Below are 19,301 nucleotides of genomic sequence, written 5' to 3' on the forward strand. Positions count from 1 at the left end.
TTTAAGCATCTAGTCGGCTAGACCTTGCAGTTTTGAAAGGCAATTGAGAAAGGGCTCACTTCCTGAACTTGGAGCACAAAAAAGCCTACAGCACCTGGTATTCCCAGGCGGTCTCCCATCCAGGTACTAACTAGGCCTAACACTGCTTAACTTCCGAGATCAGTCGAGATCGGGTGCATTCAGTGTGGTGTGGCCATAGGCTCTAGGAATGCTAAGAATATTACTCTTATGCATTTGCATTTAGTAAGCTAAGCCATGCAGCCACTTGCAACATGATACCACGCTCATCGCTCGATCAGGCTCGATCAGGCGAGATATATAAGACTGGTGGGCCCATTCAGGACTCCTATGTCTGGTAGGATAACTTTAATTCATCCATCCTGTGTCTGTTGCAGGGAGGTGGAGAGAACAATCAACACAATAATGGTTTTCTTTCATGCCTCTTGAAGGACTCAATATTCTCTGTACTGCATTACATGTGAAAGTCGATTTATTACCCATGAACACACTACCTGTATGCTAATTCTATGTAAAAAGGTAGCTCCAGCCCTCATGATGTTGTCCAACATTTCCGCTATAAAACGGAATACAATTATTTTGGAAACATACCAAATTTGAAAAATAATTGAGAAGTTGCGCAATTACTAATCATGGAGCACAAAAAAGCCTACAGCACCTGGTATTCCCAGGCAGTCTCCCATTCAGGTACTAACTAGGCCCGACCCTGCTTAGCTTCCGAGATCGGGCGCATTCAGTGTGGTGTGGCCGTAGGCTCTGGGCCTAGTGAGTTTTGTACTTTTAAGCATCTAGTCGGCTAGACCTTGCAGTTTTGAAAGGCAATTGAGAAATGGCTCACTTCCTGAACTTGGAGCACAAAAAAGCCTACAGCACCTGGTATTCCCAGGCGGTCTCCCATCCAGGTACTAACTAGGCCTGACACTGCTTAGCTTCCAAGATCAGACGAGATCGGGCGCAATCAGTGTGGTGTGGCTGTAGGCTCTGGGCCTAGTGAGTTTTGTACTTTTAAGCATCTAGTCAGCTAGACCTTGCAGTTTTGAAAGGCAATTGAGAAATGGCTCACTTCCTGAACTTATAGCACAAAAAAGCCTACAGCACCTGGTATTCCCAGGTGGTCTCCCATCCAGGTACTAACGAGGCCCGACCCTGCTTAGCTTCTGAGATCGGGCGCATTCAGTGTGGTGTGGCTGTAGGCTCTGGGCCTAGTGAGTTTTGTACTTTTAAGCATCTAGTCGGCTAGACCTTGCAGTTTTGAAAGGCAATTGAGAAATGGCTCACTTCCTGAACTTGGAGCACAAAAAAAGCCTACAGCACCTGGTATTCCCAGGCGGTCTCCCATCCAGGTACTAACTAGGCCCGACACTGCTTAGCTTCCGAGATCAGACGAGATCGGGCGCAATCAGTGTGGTGTGGCCGTAGGCTCTGGGTCTAGTGAGTTTTGTACTTTTAAGCATCTAGTCAGCTAGACCTTGCAGTTTTGAAAGGCAATTGAGAAATGGCTCACTTCCTGAACTTGGAGCACAAAAAAGCCTACAGCACCTGGTATTCCCACGCGGTCTCCCATCCAGGTACTAACAAGGCCCGACACTGCTTAGCTTCCGAGATCAGACGAGATCAGGCGCATTCAGTGTGGTGTGGCCGTAGGCTCTGGGCCTTGTGAGTTTTGTACTTTTAAGCATCTAGTCGGCTAGACCTTGCAGTTTTGAAAGGCAATTGAGAAATGGCTCACTTCCTGAACTTGGAGTACAAAAAAAGCCTACAGCACCTGGTATTCCCAGGCGGTCTCCCATCCAGGTACTAACTAGGCCCGACACTGCTTAGCTTCTGAGATCAGATGAGATCGGGCGCATTTAGTGTGGTGTGGCTGTAGGCTCTGGGCCTAGTGAGTTTTGTACTTTTAAGCATCTAGTCGGCTAGACCTTGCAGTTTTGAAAGGCAATTGAGAAAGGGCTCACTTCCTGAACTTGGAGCACAAAAAAGCCTACAGCACCTGGTATTCCCAGGCGGTCTCCCATCCAGGTACTAACTAGGCCTAACACTGCTTAACTTCCGAGATCAGACGAGATCGGGTGCATTCAGTGTGGTGTGGCCGTAGGCTCTAGGAATGCTAAGAATATTACTCTTGTGCATTTGCATTTAGTAAGCTAAGCCATGCAGCCACTTGCAACATGATACCACGCTCATCGCTCGATCAGGCTCGATCAGGCGAGATATATAAGACTGGTGGGCCCATTCAGGACTCCTATGTCTGGTAGGATAACTTTAATTCATCCATCCTGTGTCTGTTGCAGGGAGGTGGAGAGAACAATCAACACAATAATGGTTTTCTTTCATGCCTCTTGAAGGACTCAATATTCTCTGTACTGCATTACATGTGAAAGTCGATTTATTACCCATGAACACACTACCTGTATGCTAATTCTATGTAAAAAGGTAGCTCCAGCCCTCATGATGTTGTCCAACATTTCTGCTATAAAACAGGATACAATTATTTTGGAAACATACCAAATTTGAAAAATAATTGAGAAGTTGCGCAATTACTAATCATGGAGCACAAAAATGCCTACAGCACCTGGTATTCCCAGGCAGTCTCCCATCCAGGTACTAACTAGGCCCGACATTGCTTAGCTTCCGAGATCAGACGAGATTGGGCGCATTCAGTGTGGTGTGGCCGTAGGCTCTGGTCCTAGTGAGTTTTGTACTTTTAAGCATCTAGTCGGCTAGACGTTGCAGTTTTGAAAGGCAATTGAGAAATGGCTCACTTCCTGAACTTGGAGTACAAAAAAGCCTACAGCACCTGGTATTCCCAGGCGGTCTCCCACCCAGGTACTAACTAGGTCCGACACTGCTTAGCTTCCGAGATCAGACGAGATCGGGCGCAGTCAGTGTGGTGTGGCCGTAGGCTCTGGGCCTAGTGAGTTTTGTACTTTTAAGCATCTAGTCAGCTAGACCTTGCAGTTTTGAAAGGCAATTGAGAAATGGCTCACTTCCTGAACTTGGAGCACAAAAAAGCCTACAGCACCTGGTATTCCCAGGCGGTCTCCCATCCAGGTACTAACGAGGCCCGACCCTGCTTAGCTTCGGAGATCAGACGAGATTGGGCGCATTCAGTGTGGTGTGGCCGTAGGCTCTGGTTCTAGTGAGTTTTGTACTTTTGAGCATCTAGTCGGCTAGACGTTGCAGTTTTGAAAGGCAATTGAGAAATGGCTCACTTCCTGAACTTGGAGTACAAAAAAGCCTACAGCACCTGGTATTCCCAGGCGGTCTCCCACCCAGGTACTAACTAGGTCCGACACTGCTTAGCTTCCGAGATCAGACGAGATGGGGCGCAGTCAGTGTGGTGTGGCCGCAGGCTCTGGGCCTTGTGAGTTTTGTACTTTTAAGCATCTAGTCAGCTAGACCTTGCAGTTTTGAAAGGCAATTGAGAAATGGCTCACTTCCTGAACTTGGAGCACAAAAAAGCCTACAGCACCTGGTATTCCCAGGCGGTCTCCCATCCAGGTACTAACGAGGCACGACACTGCTTAGCTTCCGAGATCAGATGCATTCAGTGTGGTGTGGCCGTAGGCTCTGGGCCTTGTGAGTTTTGTACTTTTAAGCATCTAGTCGGCTAGACCTTGCAGTTTTGAAAGGCAATTGAGAAATGGCTCACGTCCTGAACTTGGAGTACAAAAAAAGCCTACAGCACCTGGTATTCCCAGGCGGTCTCCCATCCAGGTACTAACTAGGCCCGACACTGCTTAGCTTCTGAGATCAGATGAGATTGGGCGCATTTAGTGTGGTGTGGCCGTAGTCTCTGGGCCTAGTGAGTTTTGTACTTTTAAGCATCTAGTCGGCTAGACCTTGCAGTTTTGAAAGGCAATTGAGAAAGGGCTCACTTCCTGAACTTGGAGCACAAAAAAGCCTACAGCACCTGGTATTCCCAGGCGGTCTCCCATCCAGGTACTAACTAGGCCTAACACTGCTTAACTTCCGAGATCAGACGAGATCGGGTGCATTCAGTGTGGTGTGGCCGTAGGCTCTAGGAATGCTAAGAATATTACTCTTATGCATTTGCATTTAGTAAGCTAAGCCATGCAGCCACTTGCAACATGATACCACGCTCATCGCTCGATCAGGCTCGATCAGGCGAGATATATAAGACTGGTGGGCCCATTCAGGACTCCTATGTCTGGTAGGATAACTTTAATTCATCCATCCTGTGTCTGTTGCAGGGAGGTGGAGAGAACAATCAACACAATAATGGTTTTCTTTCATGCCTCTTGAAGGACTCAATATTCTCTGTACTGCATTACATGTGAAAGTCGATTAATTACCCATGAACACACTACCTGTATGCTAATTCTATGTAAAAAGGTAGCTCCAGCCCTCATGATGTTGTCCAACATTTCCGCTATAAAACAGGATACAATTATTTTGGAAACATACCAAATTTGAAAAATAATTGAGAAGTTGCGCAATTACTAATCATGGAGCACAAAAAAGCCTACAGCACCTGGTATTCCCAGGCAGTCTCCCATCCAGGTACTAACTAGGCCCGACCCTGCTTAGCTTCCGAGATCGGGCGCATTCAGTGTGGTGTGGCCGTAGGCTCTGGGCCTAGTGAGTTTTGTACTTTTAAGCATCTAGTCGGCTAGACCTTGCAGTTTTGAAAGGCAATTGAGAAATGGCTCACTTCCTGAACTTGGAGCCCAAAAATGCCTACAGCACCTGGTATTCCCAGGCGGTCTCCCATCCAGGTACTAACTAGGCCCGACACTGCTTAGCTTCCGAGATCAGACGAGATCGGGCGCAATCAGTGTGGTGTGGCCGTAGGCTCTGGGCCTAGTGAGTTTTGTACTTTTAAGCATCTAGTCAGCTAGACCTTGCAGTTTTGAAAGGCAATTGAGAAATGGCTCACTTCCTGAACTTGGAGCACAAAAAAGCCTACAGCACCTGGTATTCCCAGGCGGTCTCCCATCCAGGTACTAACGAGGCCCGACCCTGCTTAGCTTCTGAGATCGGGCGCATTCAGTGTGGTGTGGCCGTAGGCTCTGGACCTAGTGAGTTTTGTACTTTTAAGCATCTAGTCGGCTAGACCTTGCAGTTTTGAAAGGCAATTGAGAAATGGCTCACTTCCTGAACTTGGAGCACAAAAAAAGCCTACAGCACCTGGTATTCCCAGGCGGTCTCCCATCCAGGTACTAACTAGGCCCAACACTGCTTAGCTTCCGAGATCAGACAAGATCAGGCGCAATCAGTGTGGTGTGGCCGTAGGCTCTGGTCCTAGTGAGTTTTGTACTTTTAAGCATCTAGTCAGCTAGACCTTGCAGTTTTGAAAGGCAATTGAGAAATGGCTCACTTCCTGAACTTGGAGCACAAAAAAGCCTACAGCACCTGGTATTCCCACGCAGTCTCCCATCCAGGTACTAACGAGGCCCGACACTGCTTAGCTTCAGAGATCAGACGAGATCGGGCGCATTCAGTGTGGTGTGGCCATAGGCTCTGGGCCTTGTGAGTTTTGTACTTTTAAGCATTTAGTCGGCTAGACCTTGCAGTTTTGAAAGGCAATTGAGAAATGGCTCACTTCCTGAACTTGGAGTACAAAAAAAGCCTACAGCACCTGGTATTCCCAGGCGGTCTCCCATCCAGGTACTAACTAGGCCCGACACTGCTTAGCTTCTGAGATCAGATGAGATCGGGCGCATTTAGTGTGGTGTGGCCGTAGGCTCTGGGCCTAGTGAGTTTTGTACTTTTAAGCATCTAGTCGGCTAGACCTTGCAGTTTTGAAAGGCAATTGAGAAAGGGCTCACTTCCTGAACTTGGAGCACAAAAAAGCCTACAGCAACTGGTATTCCCAGGCGGTCTCCCATCCAGGTACTAACTAGGCCTAACACTGCTTAACTTCCAAGATCAGACGAGAACGGGTGCATTCAGTGTGGTGTGGCCGTAGGCTCTAGGAATGCTAAGAATATTACTCTTATGCATTTGCATTTAGTAAGCTAAGCCATGCAGCCACTTGCAACATGATACCACGCTCATCGCTCGATCAGGCTCGATCAGGCGAGATATATAAGACTGGTGGCCCCATTCAGGACTCCTATGTCTGGTAGGATAACTTTAATTCATCCATCCTGTGTCTGTTGCAGGGAGGTGGAGAGAACAATCAACACAATAATGGTTTTCTTTCATGCCTCTTGAAGGACTCAATATTCTCTGTACTGCATTACATGTGAAAGTCGATTTATTACCCATGAACACACTACCTGTATGCTAATTCTATGTAAAAAGGTAGCTCCAGCCCTCATGATGTTGTCCAACATTTCTGCTATAAAACAGGATACAATTATTTTGGAAACATACCAAATTTGAAAAATAATTGAGAAGTTGCGCAATTACTAATCATGGAGCACAAAAAAGCCTACAGCACCTGGTATTCCCAGGCAGTCTCCCATCCAGGTACTAACTAGGCCCGACATTGCTTAGCTTCCGAGATCAGACGAGATTGGGCGCATTCAGTGTGGTGTGGCCGTAGGCTCTGGTCCTAGTGAGTTTTGTACTTTTAAGCATCTAGTCGGCTAGACGTTGCAGTTTTGAAAGGCAATTGAGAAATGGCTCACTTCCTGAACTTGTAGTACAAAAAAGCCTACAGCACCTGGTATTCCCAGGCGGTCTCCCACCCAGGTACTAACTAGGTCCAACATGGCTTAGCTTCCGAGATCAGACGAGATCAGGCGCAGTCAGTGTGGTGTGGCCGTAGGCTCTGGGCCTAGTGAGTTTTGTACTTTTAAGCATCTAGTCAGCTAGACCTTGCAGTTTTGAAAGGCAATTGAGAAATGGCTCACTTCCTGAACTTGGAGCACAAAAAAGCCTACAGCACCTGGTATTCCCAGGCGGTCTCCCATCCAGGTACTAACGAGGCCCGACCCTGCTTAGCTTCTGAGATCGGGCGCATTCAGTGTGGTGTGGCCGTAGGCTCTGGACCTAGTGATTTTTGTACTTTTAAGCATCTAGTCGGCTAGACCTTGCAGTTTTGAAAGGCAATTGAGAAATGGCTCACTTCCTGAACTTGGAGCACAAAAAAAGCCTACAGCACCTGGTATTCCAGGGCGGTCTCCCATCCAGGTACTAACTAGGCCCAACACTGCTTAGCTTCCAAGATCAGACAAGATCGGGCGCAATCAGTGTGGTGTGGCCGTAGGCTCTGGGCCTAGTGAGTTTTGTACTTTTAAGCATCTAGTCAGCTAGACCTTGCAGTTTTGAAAGGCAATTGAGAAATGGCTCACTTCCTGAACTTGGAGCACAAAAAAGCCTACAGCACCTGGTATTCCCACGCAGTCTCCCAACCAGATACTAACGAGGCCCGACACTGCTTAGCTTCAGAGATCAGACGAGATCGGGCGCATTCAGTGTGGTGTGGCCATAGGCTCTGGGCCTTGTGAGTTTTGTACTTTTAAGCATCTAGTCGGCTAGACCTTGCATTTTTGAAAGGCAATTGAGAAATGGCTCACTTCCTGAACTTGGAGTACAAAAAAAGCCTACAGCACCTGGTATTCCCAGGCGGTCTCCCATCCAGGTACTAACTAGGCCCGACACTGCTTAGCTTCTGAGATCAGATGAGATCGGGCGCATTTAGTGTGGTGTGGCCGTAGGCTCTGGGCCTAGTGAGTTTTGTACTTTTAAGCATCTAGTCGGCTAGACCTTGCAGTTTTGAAAGGCAATTGAGAAAGGGCTCACTTCCTGAACTTGGAGCACAAAAAAGCCTACAGCACCTGGTATTCCCAGGCGGTCTCCCATCCAGGTACTAACTAGGCCTAACACTGCTTAACTTCCGAGATCAGACGAGATCGGGTGCATTCAGTGTGGTGTGGCCGTAGGCTCTAGGAATGCTAAGAATATTACTCTTATGCATTTGCATTTAGTAAGCTAAGCCATGCAGCCACTTGCAACATGATACCACGCTCATCGCTCGATCAGGCTCGATCAGGCGAGATATATAAGACTGGTGGGCCCATTCAGGACTCCTATGTCTGGTAGGATAACTTTAATTCATCCATCCTGTGTCTGTTGCAGGGAGGTGGAGAGAACAATCAACACAATAATGGTTTTCTTTCATGCCTCTTGAAGGACTCAATATTCTCTGTACTGCATTACATGTGAAAGTCGATTTATTACCCATGAACACACTACCTGTATGCTAATTCTATGTAAAAAGGTAGCTCCAGCCCTCATGATGTTGTCCAACATTTCTGCTATAAAACAGGATACAATTATTTTGGAAACATACCAAATTTGAAAAATAATTGAGAAGTTGCGCAATTACTAATCATGGAGCACAAAAAAGCCTACAGCACCTGGTATTCCCAGGCAGTCTCCCATCCAGGTACTAACTAGGCCCGACATTGCTTAGCTTCCGAGATCAGACGAGATTGGGCGCATTCAGTGTGGTGTGGCCGTAGGCTCTGGTCCTAGTGAGTTTTGTACTTTTAAGCATCTAGTCGGCTAGACGTTGCAGTTTTGAAAGGCAATTGAGAAATGGCTCACTTCCTGAACTTGGAGTACAAAAAAGCCTACAGCACCTGGTATTCCCAGGCGGTCTCCCACCCAGGTACTAACTAGGTCCGACACTGCTTAGCTTCCGAGATCAGACGAGATCGGGCGCAGTCAGTGTGGTGTGGCCGTAGGCTCTGGGCCTAGTGAGTTTTGTACTTTTAAGCATCTAGTCAGCTAGACCTTGCAGTTTTGAAAGGCAATTGAGAAATGGCTCACTTCCTGAACTTGGAGCACAAAAAAGCCTACAGCACCTGGTATTCCCAGGAGGTCTCCCATCCAGGTACTAACTAGGCCCGACACTGCTTAGCTTCCGAGATGAGACGAGATCGGGCGCAATCAGTGTGGTGTGGCCGTAGGCTCTGGGCCTAGTGAGTTTTGTACTTTTAAGCATCTAGTCAGCTAGACCTTGCAGTTTTGAAAGGCAATTGAGAAATGGCTCACTTCCTGAACTTGGAGCACAAAAAAGCCTACAGCACCTGGTATTCCCAGGCGGTCTCCCATCCAGGTACTAACTAGGCCCGACACTGCTTAGCTTCCGAGATGAGACGAGATCGGGCGCAATCAGTGTGGTGTGGCCGTAGGCTCTGGGCCTAGTGAGTTTTGTACTTTTAAGCATCTAGTCAGCTAGACCTTGCAGTTTTGAAAGGCAATTGAGAAATGGCTCACTTCCTGAACTTGGAGCACAAAAAAGCCTACAGCACCTGGTATTCCCAGGCGGTCTCCCATCCAGGTACTAACAAGGCCCGACCCTGCTTAACTTCCGGGATCGGGCGCATTCAGTGTGGTGTGGCCGTAGGCTCTGGGCCTAGTGAGTTTTGTACTTTTAAGCATCTAGTCGGCTAGACCTTGCAGTTTTGAAAGGCAATTGAGAAATGGCTCACTTCCTGAACTTGGAGCACAAAAAAGCCTACAGCACCTGGTATTCCCAGGCGGTCTCCCATCCAGGTACTAACTAGGCCCGACACTGCTTAGCTTCTGAGATTAGACGAGATCGGGCGCAATCAGTGTGGTGTGGCCGTAGGCTCTGGGCCTAGTGAGTTTTGTACTTTTAAGCATCTAGTCAGCTAGACCTTGCAGTTTTGAAAGGCAATTGAGAAATGGCTCACTTCCTGAACTTGGAGCACAAAGAAGCCTACAGCACCTGGTATTCCCAGGCGGTCTCCCATCCAGGTACTAACGAGGCCCGACACTATCAGACGAGATCGGGCGCATTCAGTGTGGTGTGGCCGTAGGCTCTGGGCCTTGTGAGTTTTGTACTTTTAAGCATCTAGTCGGCTAGACCTTGCAGTTTTGAAAGGCAATTGAGAAATGGCTCACTTCCTGAACTTGAAGCACAAAAAAGCCTACAGCACCTGGTATTCCCAGGCGGTCTCCCATCCAGGTACTAACTAGGCCCGACACTGCTTAGCTTCTGAGACCAGACGAGATCGGGCGCATTCAGTGTGGTGTGGCCGTAGGCTCTGGGCCTAGTGAGTTTTGTACTTTTAAGCATCTAGTCGGCTAGACCTTGCAGTTTTAAAAGGCAATTGAGAAAGGGCTCACTTCCTGAACTTGGAGCACAAAAAAGCCTACAGCACCTGGTATTCCCAGGTAGTCTCCCATCCAGGTACTAACTAGGCCTAACACTGCTTAACTTCCGAGATCAGACGAGATCGGGTGCATTCAGTGTGGTGTGGCCGTAGGCTCTAGGAATGCTAAGAATATTACTCTTATGCATTTGCATTTAGTAAGCTAAGCCATGCAGCCACTTGCAACATGATACCACGCTCATCGCTCGATCAGGCGAGATATATAAGACTGGTGGGCCCATTCAGGACTCCTATGTCTGGTAGGATAACTTTAATTCATCCATCCTGTGTCTGTTGCAGGGAGGTGGAGAGAACAATCAACACAATAATGGTTTTCTTTCATGCCTCTTGAAGGACTCAATATTCTCTGTACTGCATTACATGTGAAAGTCGATTTATTACCCATGAACACACTACCTGTATGCTAATTCTATGTAAAAAGGTAGCTCCAGCCCTCATGATGTTGTCCAACATTTCTGCTATAAAACAGGATACAATTATTTTGGAAACATACCAAATTTGAAAAATAATTGAGAAGTTGCGCAATTACTAATCATGGAGCACAAAAAAGCCTACAGCACCTGGTATTCCCAGGCAGTCTCCCATCCAGGTACTAACTAGGCCCGACATTGCTTAGCTTCCGAGATCAGACGAGATTGGGCGCATTCAGTGTGTTGTGGCCGTAGGCTCTGGTCCTAGTGAGTTTTGTACTTTTAAGCATCTAGTCGGCTAGACGTTGCAGTTTTGAAAGGCAATTGAGAAATGGCTCACTTCCTGAACTTGGAGTACAAAAAAGCCTACAGCACCTGGTATTCCCAGGCGGTCTCCCACCCAGGTACTAACTAGGTCCGACACTGCTTAGCTTCCGAGATCAGACGAGATCGGGCGCAGTCAGTGTGGTGTGGCCATAGGCTCTGGGCCTAGTGAGTTTTGTACTTTTAAGCATCTAGTCAGCTAGACCTTGCAGTTTTGAAAGGCAATTGAGAAATGGCTCACTTCCTGAACTTGGAGCACAAAAAAGCTTACAGCACCTGGTATTCCCAGGCGGTCTCCCATCCAGGTACTAACTAGGCCCGACACTGCTTAGCTTCCGAGATGAGAAAAGATCGGGCGCAATCAGTGTGGTGTGGCCGTAGGCTCTGGGCCTAGTGAGTTTTGTACTTTTAAGCATCTAGTCAGCTAGACCTTGCAGTTTTGAAAGGCAATTGAGAAATGGCTCACTTCCTGAACTTGGAGCACAAAAAAGCCTACAGCACCTGGTATTCCCAGGCGGTCTCCCATCCAGGTACTAACTAGGCCCGACACTGCTTAGCTTCCGAGATGAGACGAGATCGGGCGCAATCAGTGTGGTGTGGCCGGAGGCTCTGGGCCTAGTGAGTTTTGTACTTTTAAGCATCTAGTCAGCTAGACCTTGCAGTTTTGAAAGGCAATTGAGAAATGGCTCACTTCCTGAACTTGGAGCACAAAAAAGCCTACAGCACCTGGTATTCCCAGGCGGTCTCCCATCCAGGTACTAACGAGGCCCGACCCTGCTTAGCTTCCGAGATCGGGCGCATTCAGTGTGGTGTGGCCGTAGGCTCTGGGCTTAGTGAGTTTTGTACTTTTAAGCATCTAGTCGGCTAGACCTTGCAGTTTTGAAAGGCAATTGAGAAATGGCTCACTTCCTGAACTTGGAGCACAAAAAAGCCTACAGCACCTGGTATTCCCAGGCGGTCTCCCATCCAGGTACTAACTAGGCCCGACACTGCTTAGCTTCTGAGATTAGACGAGATCGGGCGCAATCAGTGTGGTGTGGCCGTAGGCTCTGGGCCTAGTGAGTTTTGTACTTTTAAGCATCTAGTCAGCTAGACCTTGCAGTTTTGAAAGGCAATTGAGAAATGGCTCACTTCCTGAACTTGGAGCACAAAAAAGCCTACAGCACCTGGTATTCCCAGGCGGTCTCCCATCCAGGTACTAACGAGGCCCGACACTGCTTAGCTTCCAAGATCAGACGAGATCGGGCGCATTCAGTGTGGTGTGGCCGTAGGCTCTGGGCCTTGTGAGTTTTGTACTTTTAAGCATCTAGTCGGCTAGACCTTGCAGTTTTGAAAGGCAATTGAGAAATGGCTCACTTCCTGAACTTGGAGCACAAAAAAGCCTACAGCACCTGGTATTCCCAGGCGGTCTCCCATCCAGGTACTAACTAGGCCCGACACTGCTTAGCTTCTGAGATCAGACGAGATCTGGCGCATTCAGTGTGGTGTGGCCGTAGGCTCTGGGCCTAGTGAGTTTTGTACTTTTAAGCATCTAGTCGGCTAGACCTTGCAGTTTTAAAAGGCAATTGAGAAAGGGCTCACTTCCTGAACTTGGAGCACAAAAAAGCCTACAGCACCTGGTATTCCCAGGCGGTCTCCCATCCAGGTACTAACTAGGCCTGACACTGCTTAACTTCCGAGATCAGATCAGATCGGGTGCATTCAGTGTGGTGTGGCCGTAGGCTCTAGGAATGCTAAGAATATTACTCTTATGCATTTGCATTTAGTAAGCTAAGCCATGCAGCCACTTGCAACATGATACCACGCTCATCGCTCGATCAGGCGAGATATATAAGACTGGTGGGCCCATTCAGGACTCCTATGTCTGGTAGGATAACTTTAATTCATCCATCCTGTGTCTGTTGCAGGGAGGTGGAGAGAACAATCAACACAATAATGGTTTTCTTTCATGCCTCTTGAAGGACTCAATATTCTCTGTACTGCATTACATGTGAAAGTGGATTTATTACCCATGAACACACTACCTGTATGCTAATTCTATGTAAAAAGGTAGCTCCAGCCCTCATGATGTTGTCCAACATTTCTGCTATAAAACAGGATACAATTATTTTGGAAACATACCAAATTTGAAAAATAATTGAGAAGTTGCGCAATTACTAATCATGGAGCACAAAAAAGCCTACAGCACCTGGTATTCCCAGGCGGTCTCCCATCCAGGTACTAACTAGGCCCAATACTGCTTAGCTTCCGAGATGAGACGAGATCGGGCGCAATCAGTGTGGTGTGGCCGTAGGCTCTGGGCCTAGTGAGTTTTGTACTTTTAAGCATCTAGTCGGCTAGACCTTGCAGTTTTGAAAGGCAATTGAGAAATGACTCACTTCCTGAACTTGGAGCACAAAAAAGCCTACAGCACCTGGTATTCCCAGGCGGTCTCCCATCCAGGTACTAACGAGGCCCGACACTGCTTAGCTTCCGAGATCAGACGAGATCGGGCGCATTCAGTGTGGTGTGGCCGTAGGCTCTGGGCCTTGTGAGTTTTGTACTTTTAAGCATCTAGTCGGCTAGACCTTGCAGTTTTGAAAGGCAATTGAGAAATGGCTCACTTCCTGAACTTGGAGCACAAAAAAGCCTACAGCACCTGGTATTCCCACGCGGTCTCCCATCCAGGTACTAACGAGGCCCGACACTGCTTAGCTTCCGAGATCAGACGAGATCGGGCGCATTCAGTGTGGTGTGGCCGTAGGCTCTGGGCCTTGTGAGTTTTGTACTTTTAAGCATCTAGTCGGCTAGACCTTGCAGTTTTGAAAGGCAATTGAGAAATGGCTCACTTCCTGAACTTGGAGTACAAAAAAAGCCTACAGCACCTGGTATTCCCAGGCGGTCTCCCATCCAGGTACTAACTAGGCCCGACACTGCTTAGCTTCTGAGATCAGATGAGATCGGGCGCATTTAGTGTGGTGTGGCCGTAGTCTCTGGGCCTAGTGAGTTTTGTACTTTTAAGCATCTAGTCGGCTAGACCTTGCAGTTTTGAAAGGCAATTGAGAAAGGGCTCACTTCCTGAACTTGGAGCACAAAAAAGCCTACAGCACCTGGTATTCCCAGGCGGTCTCCCATCCAGGTACTAACTAGGCCTAACACTGCTTAACTTCCGAGATCAGACGAGATCGGGTGCATTCAGTGTGGTGTGGCCGTAGGCTCTAGGAATGCTAAGAATATTACTCTTATGCATTTGCATTTAGTAAGTTAAGCCATGCAGCCACTTGCAACATGATACCACGCTCATCGCTCGACCAGGCGAGATATATAAGACTGGTGGGCCCATTCAGGACTCCTATGTCTGGTAGGATAACTTTAATTCATCCATCCTGTGTCTGTTGCAGGGAGGTGGAGAGAACAATCAACACAATAATGGTTTTCTTTCATGCCTCTTGAAGGACTCAATATTCTCTGTACTGCATTACATGTGAAAGTCGATTTATTACCCATGAACACACTACCTGTATGCTAATTCTATGTAAAAAGGTAGCTCCAGCCCTCATGATGTTGTCCAACATTTCTGCTATAAAACAGGATACAATTATTTTGGAAACATACCAAATTTGAAAAATAATTGAGAAGTTGCGCAATTACTAATCATGGAGCACAAAAAAGCCTACAGCACCTGGTATTCCCAGGCAGTCTCCCATCCAGGTACTAACTAGGCCTGACATTGCTTAGCTTCCGAGATCAGACGAGATTGGGCGCATTCAGTGTGGTGTGGCCGTAGGCTCTGGTCCTAGTGAGTTTTGTACTTTTAAGCATCTAGTCGGCTAGACGTTGCAGTTTTGAAAGGCAATTGAGAAATGGCTCACTTCCTGAACTTGGAGTACAAAAAAGCCTACAGCACCTGGTATTCCCAGGCGGTCTCCCACCCAGGTACTAACTAGGTCCAACACTGCTTAGCTTCCGAGATCAGACGAGATCAGGCGCAGTCAGTGTGGTGTGGCCGTAGGCTCTGGGCCTAGTGAGTTTTGTACTTTTAAGCATCTAGTCAGCTAGACCTTGCAGTTTTGAAAGGCAATTGAGAAATGGCTCACTTCCTGAACTTGGAGCACAAAAAAGCCTACAGCACCTGGTATTCCCAGGCGGTCTCCCATCCAGGTACTAACTAGGCCCGACACTGCTTAGCTTCCGAGATGAGACGAGATCGGGCGCAATCAGTGTGGTGTGGCCGTAGGCTCTGGGCCTAGTGAGTTTTGTACTTTTAAGCATCTAGTCGGCTAGACCTTGCAGTTTTGAAAGGCAATTGAGAAATGGCTCACTTCCTGAACTTGGAGCACAAAAAAGCCTACAGCCCCTGGTATTCCCAGGCGGTCTCCCATCCAGGTACTAACTAGGCCCGTCACTGCTTAGCTTCCGAGATTAGACGAGATCGGGCGCAATCAGTGTGGTGTGGCCGTAGGCTCTGGGCCTAGTGAGTTTTGTACTTTTAAGCATCTAGTCAGCTAGACCTTGCAGTTTTGAAAGGCAATTGAGAAATGGCTCACTTCCTGAACTTGGAGCACAAAAAAGCCTACAGCACCTGGTATTCCCAGGCGGTCTCCCATCCAGGTACTAACGAGGCCCGACACTGCTTAGCTTCCGAGATCAGACGAGATCGGGCGCATTCAGTGTGGTGTGGCCGTAGGCTCTGGGCCTTGTGAGTTTTGTACTTTTAAGCATCTAGTCGGCTAGACCTTGCAGTTTTGAAAGGCAATTGAGAAATGGCTCACTTCCTGAACTTGGAGCACAAAAAAGCCTACAGCACCTGGTATTCCCACGCGGTCTCCCATCCAGGTACTAACGAGGCCCGACACTGCTTAGTTTCCGAGATCAGACGAGATCGGGCGCATTCAGTGTGGTGTGGCCGTAGGCTCTGGGCCTTGTGAGTTTTGTACTTTTAAGCATCTAGTCGGCTAGACCTTGCAGTTTTGAAAGGCAATTGAGAAAGGGCTCACTTCCTGAACTTGGAGCACAAAAAAGCCTACAGCACCTGGTATTCCCAGGCGGTCTCCCATCCAGGTACTAACTAGGCCTAACACTGCTTAACTTCCGAGATCAGACGAGATCGGGTGCATTCAGTGTGGTGTGGCCGTAGGCTCTAGGAATGCTAAGAATATTACTCTTATGCATTTGCATTTAGTAAGCTAAGCCATGCAGCCACTTGCAACATGATACCACGCTCATCGCTCGATCAGGCGAGATATATAAGACTGGTGGGCCCATTCAGGACTCCTATGTCTGGTAGGATAACTTTAATTCATCCATCCTGTGTCTGTTGCAGGGAGGTGGAGAGAACAATCAACACAATAATGGTTTTCTTTCATGCCTCTTGAAGGACTCAATATTCTCTGTACTGCATTACATGTGAAAGTGGATTTATTACCCATGAACACACTACCTGTATGCTAATTCTATGTAAAAAGGTAGCTCCAGCCCTCATGATGTTGTCCAACATTTCTGCTATAAAACAGGATACAATTATTTTGGAAACATACCAAATTTGAAAAATAATTGAGAAGTTGCGCAATTACTAATCATGGAGCACAAAAAAGCCTACAGCACCTGGTATTCCCAGGCGGTCTCCCATCCAGGTACTAACTAGGCCCGACACTGCTTAGCTTCCGAGATGAGACGAGATCGGGCGCAATCAGTGTGGTGTGGCCGTAGGCTCTGGGCCTAGTGAGTTTTGTACTTTTAAGCATCTAGTCGGCTAGACCTTGCAGTTTTGAAAGGCAATTGAGAAATGACTCACTTCCTGAACTTGGAGCACAAAAAAGCCTACAGCACCTGGTATTCCCAGGCGGTCTCCCATCCAGGTACTAACGAGGCCCGACACTGCTTAGCTTCCGAGATCAGACGAGATCGGGCGCATTCAGTGTGGTGTGGCCGTAGGCTCTGGGCCTTGTGAGTTTTGTACTTTTAAGCATCTAGTCGGCTAGACCTTGCAGTTTTGAAAGGCAATTGAGAAATGGCTCACTTCCTGAACTTGGAGCACAAAAAAGCCTACAGCACCTGGTATTCCCACGCGGTCTCCCATCCAGGTACTAACGAGGCCCGACACTGCTTAGCTTCCGAGATCAGACGAGATCGGGCGCATTCAGTGTGGTGTGGCCGTAGGCTCTGGGCCTTGTGAGTTTTGTACTTTTAAGCATCTAGTCGGCTAGACCTTGCAGTTTTGAAAGGCAATTGAGAAATGGCTCACTTCCTGAACTTGGAGTACAAAAAAAGCCTACAGCACCTGGTATTCCCAGGCGGTCTCCCATCCAGGTACTAACTAGGCCCGACACTGCTTAGCTTCTGAGATCAGATGAGATCGGGCGCATTTAGTGTGGTGTGGCCGTAGTCTCTGGGCCTAGTGAGTTTTGTACTTTTAAGCATCTAGTCGGCTAGACCTTGCAGTTTTGAAAGGCAATTGAGAAAGGGCTCACTTCCTGAACTTGGAGCACAAAAAAGCCTACAGCACCTGGTATTCCCAGGCGGTCTCCCATCCAGGTACTAACTAGGCCTAACACTGCTTAACTTCCGAGATCAGACGAGATCGGGTGCATTCAGTGTGGTGTGGCCGTAGGCTCTAGGAATGCTAAGAATATTACTCTTATGCATTTGCATTTAGTAAGCTAAGCCATGCAGCCACTTGCAACATGATACCACGCTCATCGCTCGATCAGGCGAGATATATAAGACTGGTGGGCCCATTCAGGACTCCTATGTCTGGTAGGATAACTTTAATTCATCCATCCTGTGTCTGTTGCAGGGAGGTGGAGAGAACAATCAACACAATAATGGTTTTCTTTCATGCCTCTTGAAGGACTCAATATTCTCTGTACTGCATTACATGTGAAAGTGGATTTATTACCCATGAACACACTACCTGTATGCTAATTCTATGTAAAAAGGTAGCTCCAGCCCTCATGATGTTGTCCAACATTTCTGCTATAAAACAGGATACAATTATTTTGGAAACATACCAAATTTGAAAAATAATTGAGAAGTTGCGCAATTACTAATCATGGAGCACAAAAAAGCCTACAGCACCTGGTATTCCCAGGCGGTCTCCCATCCAGGTACTAACTAGGCCCGACACTGCTTAGCTTCCGAGATGAGACGAGATCGGGCGCAATCAGTGTGGTGTGGCCGTAGGCTCTGGGCCTAGTGAGTTTTGTACTTTTAAGCATCTAGTCGGCTAGACCTTGCAGTTTTGAAAGGCAATTGAGAAATGACTCACTTCCTGAACTTGGAGCACAAAAAAGCCTACAGCACCTGGTATTCCCAGGCGGTCTCCCATCCAGGTACTAACGAGGCCCGACACTGCTTAGCTTCCGAGATCAGACGAGATCGGGCGCATTCAGTGTGGTGTGGCCGTAGGCTCTGGGCCTTGTGAGTTTTGTACTTTTAAGCATCTAGTCGGCTAGACCTTGCAGTTTTGAAAGGCAATTGAGAAATGGCTCACTTCCTGAACTTGGAGCACAAAAAAGCCTACAGCACCTGGTATTCCCACGCGGTCTCCCATCCAGGTACTAACGAGGCCCGACACTGCTTAGCTTCCGAGATCAGACGAGATCGGGCGCATTCAGTGTGGTGTGGCCGTAGGCTCTGGGCCTTGTGAGTTTTGTACTTTTAAGCATCTAGTCGGCTAGACCTTGCAGTTTTGAAAGGCAATTGAGAAATGGCTCACTTCCTGAACTTGGAGTACAAAAAAAGCCTACAGCACCTGGTATTCCCAGGCGGTCTCCCATCCAGGTACTAACTAGGCCCGACACTGCTTAGCTTCTGAGATCAGATGAGATCGGGCGCATTTAGTGTGGTGTGGCCGTAGTCTCTGGGCCTAGTGAGTTTTGTACTTTTAAGCATCTAGTCGGCTAGACCTTGCAGTTTTGAAAGGCAATTGAGAAAGGGCTCACTTCCTGAACTTGGAGCACAAAAAAGCCTACAGCACCTGGTATTCCCAGGCGGTCTCCCATCCAGGTACTAACTAGGCCTAACACTGCTTAACTTCCGAGATCAGACGAGATCGGGTGCATTCAGTGTGGTGTGGCCGTAGGCTCTAGGAATGCTAAGAATATTACTCTTATGCATTTGCATTTAGTAAGTTAAGCCATGCAGCCACTTGCAACATGATACCACGCTCATCGCTCGACCAGGCGAGATATATAAGACTGGTGGGCCCATTCAGGACTCCTATGTCTGGTAGGATAACTTTAATTCATCCATCCTGTGTCTGTTGCAGGGAGGTGGAGAGAACAATCAACACAATAATGGTTTTCTTTCATGCCTCTTGAAGGACTCAATATTCTCTGTACTGCATTACATGTGAAAGTCGATTTATTACCCATGAACACACTACCTGTATGCTAATTCTATGTAAAAAGGTAGCTCCAGCCCTCATGATGTTGTCCAACATTTCCGC

At 47.7% G+C, this 19,301-nt stretch overlaps 47 non-coding genes and 21 pseudogenes across 47 annotated transcripts; all 68 read right to left on the reverse strand.

The window, feature by feature from the left end:
- Positions 1-82: 82 nt before the first annotated feature.
- On the reverse strand, positions 83-201 carry LOC138464773 (5S ribosomal RNA). Its single transcript, XR_011267349.1, has one exon. It is a non-coding gene; the product is annotated as a 5S ribosomal RNA (ribosomal RNA).
- Positions 202-664: 463 nt separating this feature from the next.
- LOC138457778 (5S ribosomal RNA) lies at positions 665-773 on the reverse strand (annotated as a pseudogene).
- Positions 774-879: 106 nt separating this feature from the next.
- Positions 880-998, reverse strand: LOC138454739 (5S ribosomal RNA). Its single transcript, XR_011261402.1, has one exon. It is a non-coding gene; the product is annotated as a 5S ribosomal RNA (ribosomal RNA).
- A 106-nt stretch (positions 999-1,104) lies between these two features.
- Positions 1,105-1,213, reverse strand: LOC138458321 (5S ribosomal RNA; annotated as a pseudogene).
- Positions 1,214-1,320: 107 nt separating this feature from the next.
- On the reverse strand, positions 1,321-1,439 carry LOC138460975 (5S ribosomal RNA). The gene has a single exon (XR_011263624.1). It is a non-coding gene; the product is annotated as a 5S ribosomal RNA (ribosomal RNA).
- Positions 1,440-1,545: 106 nt separating this feature from the next.
- On the reverse strand, positions 1,546-1,664 carry LOC138463463 (5S ribosomal RNA). Its single transcript, XR_011266050.1, has one exon. It is a non-coding gene; the product is annotated as a 5S ribosomal RNA (ribosomal RNA).
- A 107-nt stretch (positions 1,665-1,771) lies between these two features.
- Positions 1,772-1,890, reverse strand: LOC138453913 (5S ribosomal RNA). Its single transcript, XR_011260613.1, has one exon. It is a non-coding gene; the product is annotated as a 5S ribosomal RNA (ribosomal RNA).
- Positions 1,891-1,996: 106 nt separating this feature from the next.
- LOC138457604 (5S ribosomal RNA) lies at positions 1,997-2,115 on the reverse strand. Its single transcript, XR_011262270.1, has one exon. It is a non-coding gene; the product is annotated as a 5S ribosomal RNA (ribosomal RNA).
- A 463-nt stretch (positions 2,116-2,578) lies between these two features.
- Positions 2,579-2,697, reverse strand: LOC138455379 (5S ribosomal RNA; annotated as a pseudogene).
- A 106-nt stretch (positions 2,698-2,803) lies between these two features.
- LOC138463472 (5S ribosomal RNA) lies at positions 2,804-2,922 on the reverse strand. The gene has a single exon (XR_011266059.1). It is a non-coding gene; the product is annotated as a 5S ribosomal RNA (ribosomal RNA).
- Positions 2,923-3,028: 106 nt separating this feature from the next.
- On the reverse strand, positions 3,029-3,147 carry LOC138455875 (5S ribosomal RNA; annotated as a pseudogene).
- A 106-nt stretch (positions 3,148-3,253) lies between these two features.
- Positions 3,254-3,372, reverse strand: LOC138455573 (5S ribosomal RNA; annotated as a pseudogene).
- A 106-nt stretch (positions 3,373-3,478) lies between these two features.
- LOC138459076 (5S ribosomal RNA) lies at positions 3,479-3,587 on the reverse strand (annotated as a pseudogene).
- Positions 3,588-3,694: 107 nt separating this feature from the next.
- On the reverse strand, positions 3,695-3,813 carry LOC138455771 (5S ribosomal RNA; annotated as a pseudogene).
- A 106-nt stretch (positions 3,814-3,919) lies between these two features.
- On the reverse strand, positions 3,920-4,038 carry LOC138457616 (5S ribosomal RNA). Its single transcript, XR_011262272.1, has one exon. It is a non-coding gene; the product is annotated as a 5S ribosomal RNA (ribosomal RNA).
- Positions 4,039-4,501: 463 nt separating this feature from the next.
- Positions 4,502-4,610, reverse strand: LOC138456602 (5S ribosomal RNA; annotated as a pseudogene).
- A 106-nt stretch (positions 4,611-4,716) lies between these two features.
- Positions 4,717-4,835, reverse strand: LOC138461719 (5S ribosomal RNA). The gene has a single exon (XR_011264326.1). It is a non-coding gene; the product is annotated as a 5S ribosomal RNA (ribosomal RNA).
- A 106-nt stretch (positions 4,836-4,941) lies between these two features.
- On the reverse strand, positions 4,942-5,050 carry LOC138458298 (5S ribosomal RNA; annotated as a pseudogene).
- A 107-nt stretch (positions 5,051-5,157) lies between these two features.
- Positions 5,158-5,276, reverse strand: LOC138465190 (5S ribosomal RNA). The gene has a single exon (XR_011267765.1). It is a non-coding gene; the product is annotated as a 5S ribosomal RNA (ribosomal RNA).
- Positions 5,277-5,382: 106 nt separating this feature from the next.
- On the reverse strand, positions 5,383-5,501 carry LOC138455384 (5S ribosomal RNA; annotated as a pseudogene).
- Positions 5,502-5,608: 107 nt separating this feature from the next.
- Positions 5,609-5,727, reverse strand: LOC138465200 (5S ribosomal RNA). Its single transcript, XR_011267775.1, has one exon. It is a non-coding gene; the product is annotated as a 5S ribosomal RNA (ribosomal RNA).
- A 106-nt stretch (positions 5,728-5,833) lies between these two features.
- Positions 5,834-5,952, reverse strand: LOC138455664 (5S ribosomal RNA; annotated as a pseudogene).
- Positions 5,953-6,415: 463 nt separating this feature from the next.
- On the reverse strand, positions 6,416-6,534 carry LOC138455255 (5S ribosomal RNA). Its single transcript, XR_011261895.1, has one exon. It is a non-coding gene; the product is annotated as a 5S ribosomal RNA (ribosomal RNA).
- A 106-nt stretch (positions 6,535-6,640) lies between these two features.
- On the reverse strand, positions 6,641-6,759 carry LOC138455552 (5S ribosomal RNA; annotated as a pseudogene).
- A 106-nt stretch (positions 6,760-6,865) lies between these two features.
- LOC138458299 (5S ribosomal RNA) lies at positions 6,866-6,974 on the reverse strand (annotated as a pseudogene).
- Positions 6,975-7,081: 107 nt separating this feature from the next.
- On the reverse strand, positions 7,082-7,200 carry LOC138455305 (5S ribosomal RNA). Its single transcript, XR_011261943.1, has one exon. It is a non-coding gene; the product is annotated as a 5S ribosomal RNA (ribosomal RNA).
- Positions 7,201-7,306: 106 nt separating this feature from the next.
- LOC138456011 (5S ribosomal RNA) lies at positions 7,307-7,425 on the reverse strand (annotated as a pseudogene).
- A 107-nt stretch (positions 7,426-7,532) lies between these two features.
- On the reverse strand, positions 7,533-7,651 carry LOC138465201 (5S ribosomal RNA). Its single transcript, XR_011267776.1, has one exon. It is a non-coding gene; the product is annotated as a 5S ribosomal RNA (ribosomal RNA).
- Positions 7,652-7,757: 106 nt separating this feature from the next.
- Positions 7,758-7,876, reverse strand: LOC138457628 (5S ribosomal RNA). The gene has a single exon (XR_011262274.1). It is a non-coding gene; the product is annotated as a 5S ribosomal RNA (ribosomal RNA).
- Positions 7,877-8,339: 463 nt separating this feature from the next.
- Positions 8,340-8,458, reverse strand: LOC138455256 (5S ribosomal RNA). The gene has a single exon (XR_011261896.1). It is a non-coding gene; the product is annotated as a 5S ribosomal RNA (ribosomal RNA).
- A 106-nt stretch (positions 8,459-8,564) lies between these two features.
- On the reverse strand, positions 8,565-8,683 carry LOC138463474 (5S ribosomal RNA). The gene has a single exon (XR_011266061.1). It is a non-coding gene; the product is annotated as a 5S ribosomal RNA (ribosomal RNA).
- Positions 8,684-8,789: 106 nt separating this feature from the next.
- LOC138454587 (5S ribosomal RNA) lies at positions 8,790-8,908 on the reverse strand. The gene has a single exon (XR_011261257.1). It is a non-coding gene; the product is annotated as a 5S ribosomal RNA (ribosomal RNA).
- Positions 8,909-9,014: 106 nt separating this feature from the next.
- LOC138454765 (5S ribosomal RNA) lies at positions 9,015-9,133 on the reverse strand. Its single transcript, XR_011261427.1, has one exon. It is a non-coding gene; the product is annotated as a 5S ribosomal RNA (ribosomal RNA).
- A 106-nt stretch (positions 9,134-9,239) lies between these two features.
- Positions 9,240-9,348, reverse strand: LOC138457838 (5S ribosomal RNA; annotated as a pseudogene).
- Positions 9,349-9,454: 106 nt separating this feature from the next.
- On the reverse strand, positions 9,455-9,573 carry LOC138455017 (5S ribosomal RNA). The gene has a single exon (XR_011261665.1). It is a non-coding gene; the product is annotated as a 5S ribosomal RNA (ribosomal RNA).
- Positions 9,574-9,890: 317 nt separating this feature from the next.
- On the reverse strand, positions 9,891-10,009 carry LOC138453903 (5S ribosomal RNA). The gene has a single exon (XR_011260604.1). It is a non-coding gene; the product is annotated as a 5S ribosomal RNA (ribosomal RNA).
- Positions 10,010-10,115: 106 nt separating this feature from the next.
- LOC138462744 (5S ribosomal RNA) lies at positions 10,116-10,234 on the reverse strand. The gene has a single exon (XR_011265338.1). It is a non-coding gene; the product is annotated as a 5S ribosomal RNA (ribosomal RNA).
- A 453-nt stretch (positions 10,235-10,687) lies between these two features.
- On the reverse strand, positions 10,688-10,806 carry LOC138456005 (5S ribosomal RNA; annotated as a pseudogene).
- A 106-nt stretch (positions 10,807-10,912) lies between these two features.
- LOC138465043 (5S ribosomal RNA) lies at positions 10,913-11,031 on the reverse strand. The gene has a single exon (XR_011267619.1). It is a non-coding gene; the product is annotated as a 5S ribosomal RNA (ribosomal RNA).
- A 106-nt stretch (positions 11,032-11,137) lies between these two features.
- On the reverse strand, positions 11,138-11,256 carry LOC138456071 (5S ribosomal RNA; annotated as a pseudogene).
- Positions 11,257-11,362: 106 nt separating this feature from the next.
- On the reverse strand, positions 11,363-11,481 carry LOC138455672 (5S ribosomal RNA; annotated as a pseudogene).
- Positions 11,482-11,587: 106 nt separating this feature from the next.
- LOC138456509 (5S ribosomal RNA) lies at positions 11,588-11,696 on the reverse strand (annotated as a pseudogene).
- A 106-nt stretch (positions 11,697-11,802) lies between these two features.
- On the reverse strand, positions 11,803-11,921 carry LOC138455018 (5S ribosomal RNA). Its single transcript, XR_011261666.1, has one exon. It is a non-coding gene; the product is annotated as a 5S ribosomal RNA (ribosomal RNA).
- Positions 11,922-12,027: 106 nt separating this feature from the next.
- Positions 12,028-12,146, reverse strand: LOC138464790 (5S ribosomal RNA). The gene has a single exon (XR_011267367.1). It is a non-coding gene; the product is annotated as a 5S ribosomal RNA (ribosomal RNA).
- Positions 12,147-12,252: 106 nt separating this feature from the next.
- On the reverse strand, positions 12,253-12,371 carry LOC138463218 (5S ribosomal RNA). Its single transcript, XR_011265805.1, has one exon. It is a non-coding gene; the product is annotated as a 5S ribosomal RNA (ribosomal RNA).
- A 106-nt stretch (positions 12,372-12,477) lies between these two features.
- LOC138463868 (5S ribosomal RNA) lies at positions 12,478-12,596 on the reverse strand. The gene has a single exon (XR_011266452.1). It is a non-coding gene; the product is annotated as a 5S ribosomal RNA (ribosomal RNA).
- Positions 12,597-13,049: 453 nt separating this feature from the next.
- LOC138455364 (5S ribosomal RNA) lies at positions 13,050-13,168 on the reverse strand (annotated as a pseudogene).
- A 106-nt stretch (positions 13,169-13,274) lies between these two features.
- Positions 13,275-13,393, reverse strand: LOC138461911 (5S ribosomal RNA). Its single transcript, XR_011264516.1, has one exon. It is a non-coding gene; the product is annotated as a 5S ribosomal RNA (ribosomal RNA).
- Positions 13,394-13,499: 106 nt separating this feature from the next.
- On the reverse strand, positions 13,500-13,618 carry LOC138462713 (5S ribosomal RNA). Its single transcript, XR_011265308.1, has one exon. It is a non-coding gene; the product is annotated as a 5S ribosomal RNA (ribosomal RNA).
- Positions 13,619-13,725: 107 nt separating this feature from the next.
- On the reverse strand, positions 13,726-13,844 carry LOC138454850 (5S ribosomal RNA). Its single transcript, XR_011261507.1, has one exon. It is a non-coding gene; the product is annotated as a 5S ribosomal RNA (ribosomal RNA).
- Positions 13,845-13,950: 106 nt separating this feature from the next.
- On the reverse strand, positions 13,951-14,069 carry LOC138457640 (5S ribosomal RNA). Its single transcript, XR_011262276.1, has one exon. It is a non-coding gene; the product is annotated as a 5S ribosomal RNA (ribosomal RNA).
- A 453-nt stretch (positions 14,070-14,522) lies between these two features.
- Positions 14,523-14,641, reverse strand: LOC138455899 (5S ribosomal RNA; annotated as a pseudogene).
- A 106-nt stretch (positions 14,642-14,747) lies between these two features.
- Positions 14,748-14,866, reverse strand: LOC138465021 (5S ribosomal RNA). Its single transcript, XR_011267597.1, has one exon. It is a non-coding gene; the product is annotated as a 5S ribosomal RNA (ribosomal RNA).
- A 106-nt stretch (positions 14,867-14,972) lies between these two features.
- On the reverse strand, positions 14,973-15,091 carry LOC138454766 (5S ribosomal RNA). The gene has a single exon (XR_011261428.1). It is a non-coding gene; the product is annotated as a 5S ribosomal RNA (ribosomal RNA).
- Positions 15,092-15,197: 106 nt separating this feature from the next.
- On the reverse strand, positions 15,198-15,316 carry LOC138455087 (5S ribosomal RNA). Its single transcript, XR_011261731.1, has one exon. It is a non-coding gene; the product is annotated as a 5S ribosomal RNA (ribosomal RNA).
- Positions 15,317-15,422: 106 nt separating this feature from the next.
- Positions 15,423-15,541, reverse strand: LOC138461912 (5S ribosomal RNA). The gene has a single exon (XR_011264517.1). It is a non-coding gene; the product is annotated as a 5S ribosomal RNA (ribosomal RNA).
- A 106-nt stretch (positions 15,542-15,647) lies between these two features.
- LOC138454091 (5S ribosomal RNA) lies at positions 15,648-15,766 on the reverse strand. The gene has a single exon (XR_011260784.1). It is a non-coding gene; the product is annotated as a 5S ribosomal RNA (ribosomal RNA).
- Positions 15,767-15,872: 106 nt separating this feature from the next.
- LOC138457653 (5S ribosomal RNA) lies at positions 15,873-15,991 on the reverse strand. Its single transcript, XR_011262279.1, has one exon. It is a non-coding gene; the product is annotated as a 5S ribosomal RNA (ribosomal RNA).
- A 453-nt stretch (positions 15,992-16,444) lies between these two features.
- LOC138454767 (5S ribosomal RNA) lies at positions 16,445-16,563 on the reverse strand. Its single transcript, XR_011261429.1, has one exon. It is a non-coding gene; the product is annotated as a 5S ribosomal RNA (ribosomal RNA).
- A 106-nt stretch (positions 16,564-16,669) lies between these two features.
- On the reverse strand, positions 16,670-16,788 carry LOC138461913 (5S ribosomal RNA). The gene has a single exon (XR_011264518.1). It is a non-coding gene; the product is annotated as a 5S ribosomal RNA (ribosomal RNA).
- Positions 16,789-16,894: 106 nt separating this feature from the next.
- LOC138462714 (5S ribosomal RNA) lies at positions 16,895-17,013 on the reverse strand. Its single transcript, XR_011265309.1, has one exon. It is a non-coding gene; the product is annotated as a 5S ribosomal RNA (ribosomal RNA).
- Positions 17,014-17,120: 107 nt separating this feature from the next.
- Positions 17,121-17,239, reverse strand: LOC138454851 (5S ribosomal RNA). The gene has a single exon (XR_011261508.1). It is a non-coding gene; the product is annotated as a 5S ribosomal RNA (ribosomal RNA).
- Positions 17,240-17,345: 106 nt separating this feature from the next.
- Positions 17,346-17,464, reverse strand: LOC138457666 (5S ribosomal RNA). The gene has a single exon (XR_011262281.1). It is a non-coding gene; the product is annotated as a 5S ribosomal RNA (ribosomal RNA).
- A 453-nt stretch (positions 17,465-17,917) lies between these two features.
- LOC138454768 (5S ribosomal RNA) lies at positions 17,918-18,036 on the reverse strand. Its single transcript, XR_011261430.1, has one exon. It is a non-coding gene; the product is annotated as a 5S ribosomal RNA (ribosomal RNA).
- A 106-nt stretch (positions 18,037-18,142) lies between these two features.
- Positions 18,143-18,261, reverse strand: LOC138461914 (5S ribosomal RNA). The gene has a single exon (XR_011264519.1). It is a non-coding gene; the product is annotated as a 5S ribosomal RNA (ribosomal RNA).
- Positions 18,262-18,367: 106 nt separating this feature from the next.
- Positions 18,368-18,486, reverse strand: LOC138462716 (5S ribosomal RNA). The gene has a single exon (XR_011265310.1). It is a non-coding gene; the product is annotated as a 5S ribosomal RNA (ribosomal RNA).
- A 107-nt stretch (positions 18,487-18,593) lies between these two features.
- LOC138454852 (5S ribosomal RNA) lies at positions 18,594-18,712 on the reverse strand. The gene has a single exon (XR_011261509.1). It is a non-coding gene; the product is annotated as a 5S ribosomal RNA (ribosomal RNA).
- Positions 18,713-18,818: 106 nt separating this feature from the next.
- Positions 18,819-18,937, reverse strand: LOC138457678 (5S ribosomal RNA). The gene has a single exon (XR_011262283.1). It is a non-coding gene; the product is annotated as a 5S ribosomal RNA (ribosomal RNA).
- Between the last annotated feature and the right edge of the window lie 364 nt (positions 18,938-19,301).

Source organism: Ambystoma mexicanum, chromosome 4p (assembly GCF_040938575.1).
Source record: "Ambystoma mexicanum isolate Mex_15411 chromosome 4p, UKY_AmexF1_1, whole genome shotgun sequence".
NCBI classification, from domain to species: Eukaryota; Metazoa; Chordata; class Amphibia; order Caudata; family Ambystomatidae; genus Ambystoma; species Ambystoma mexicanum.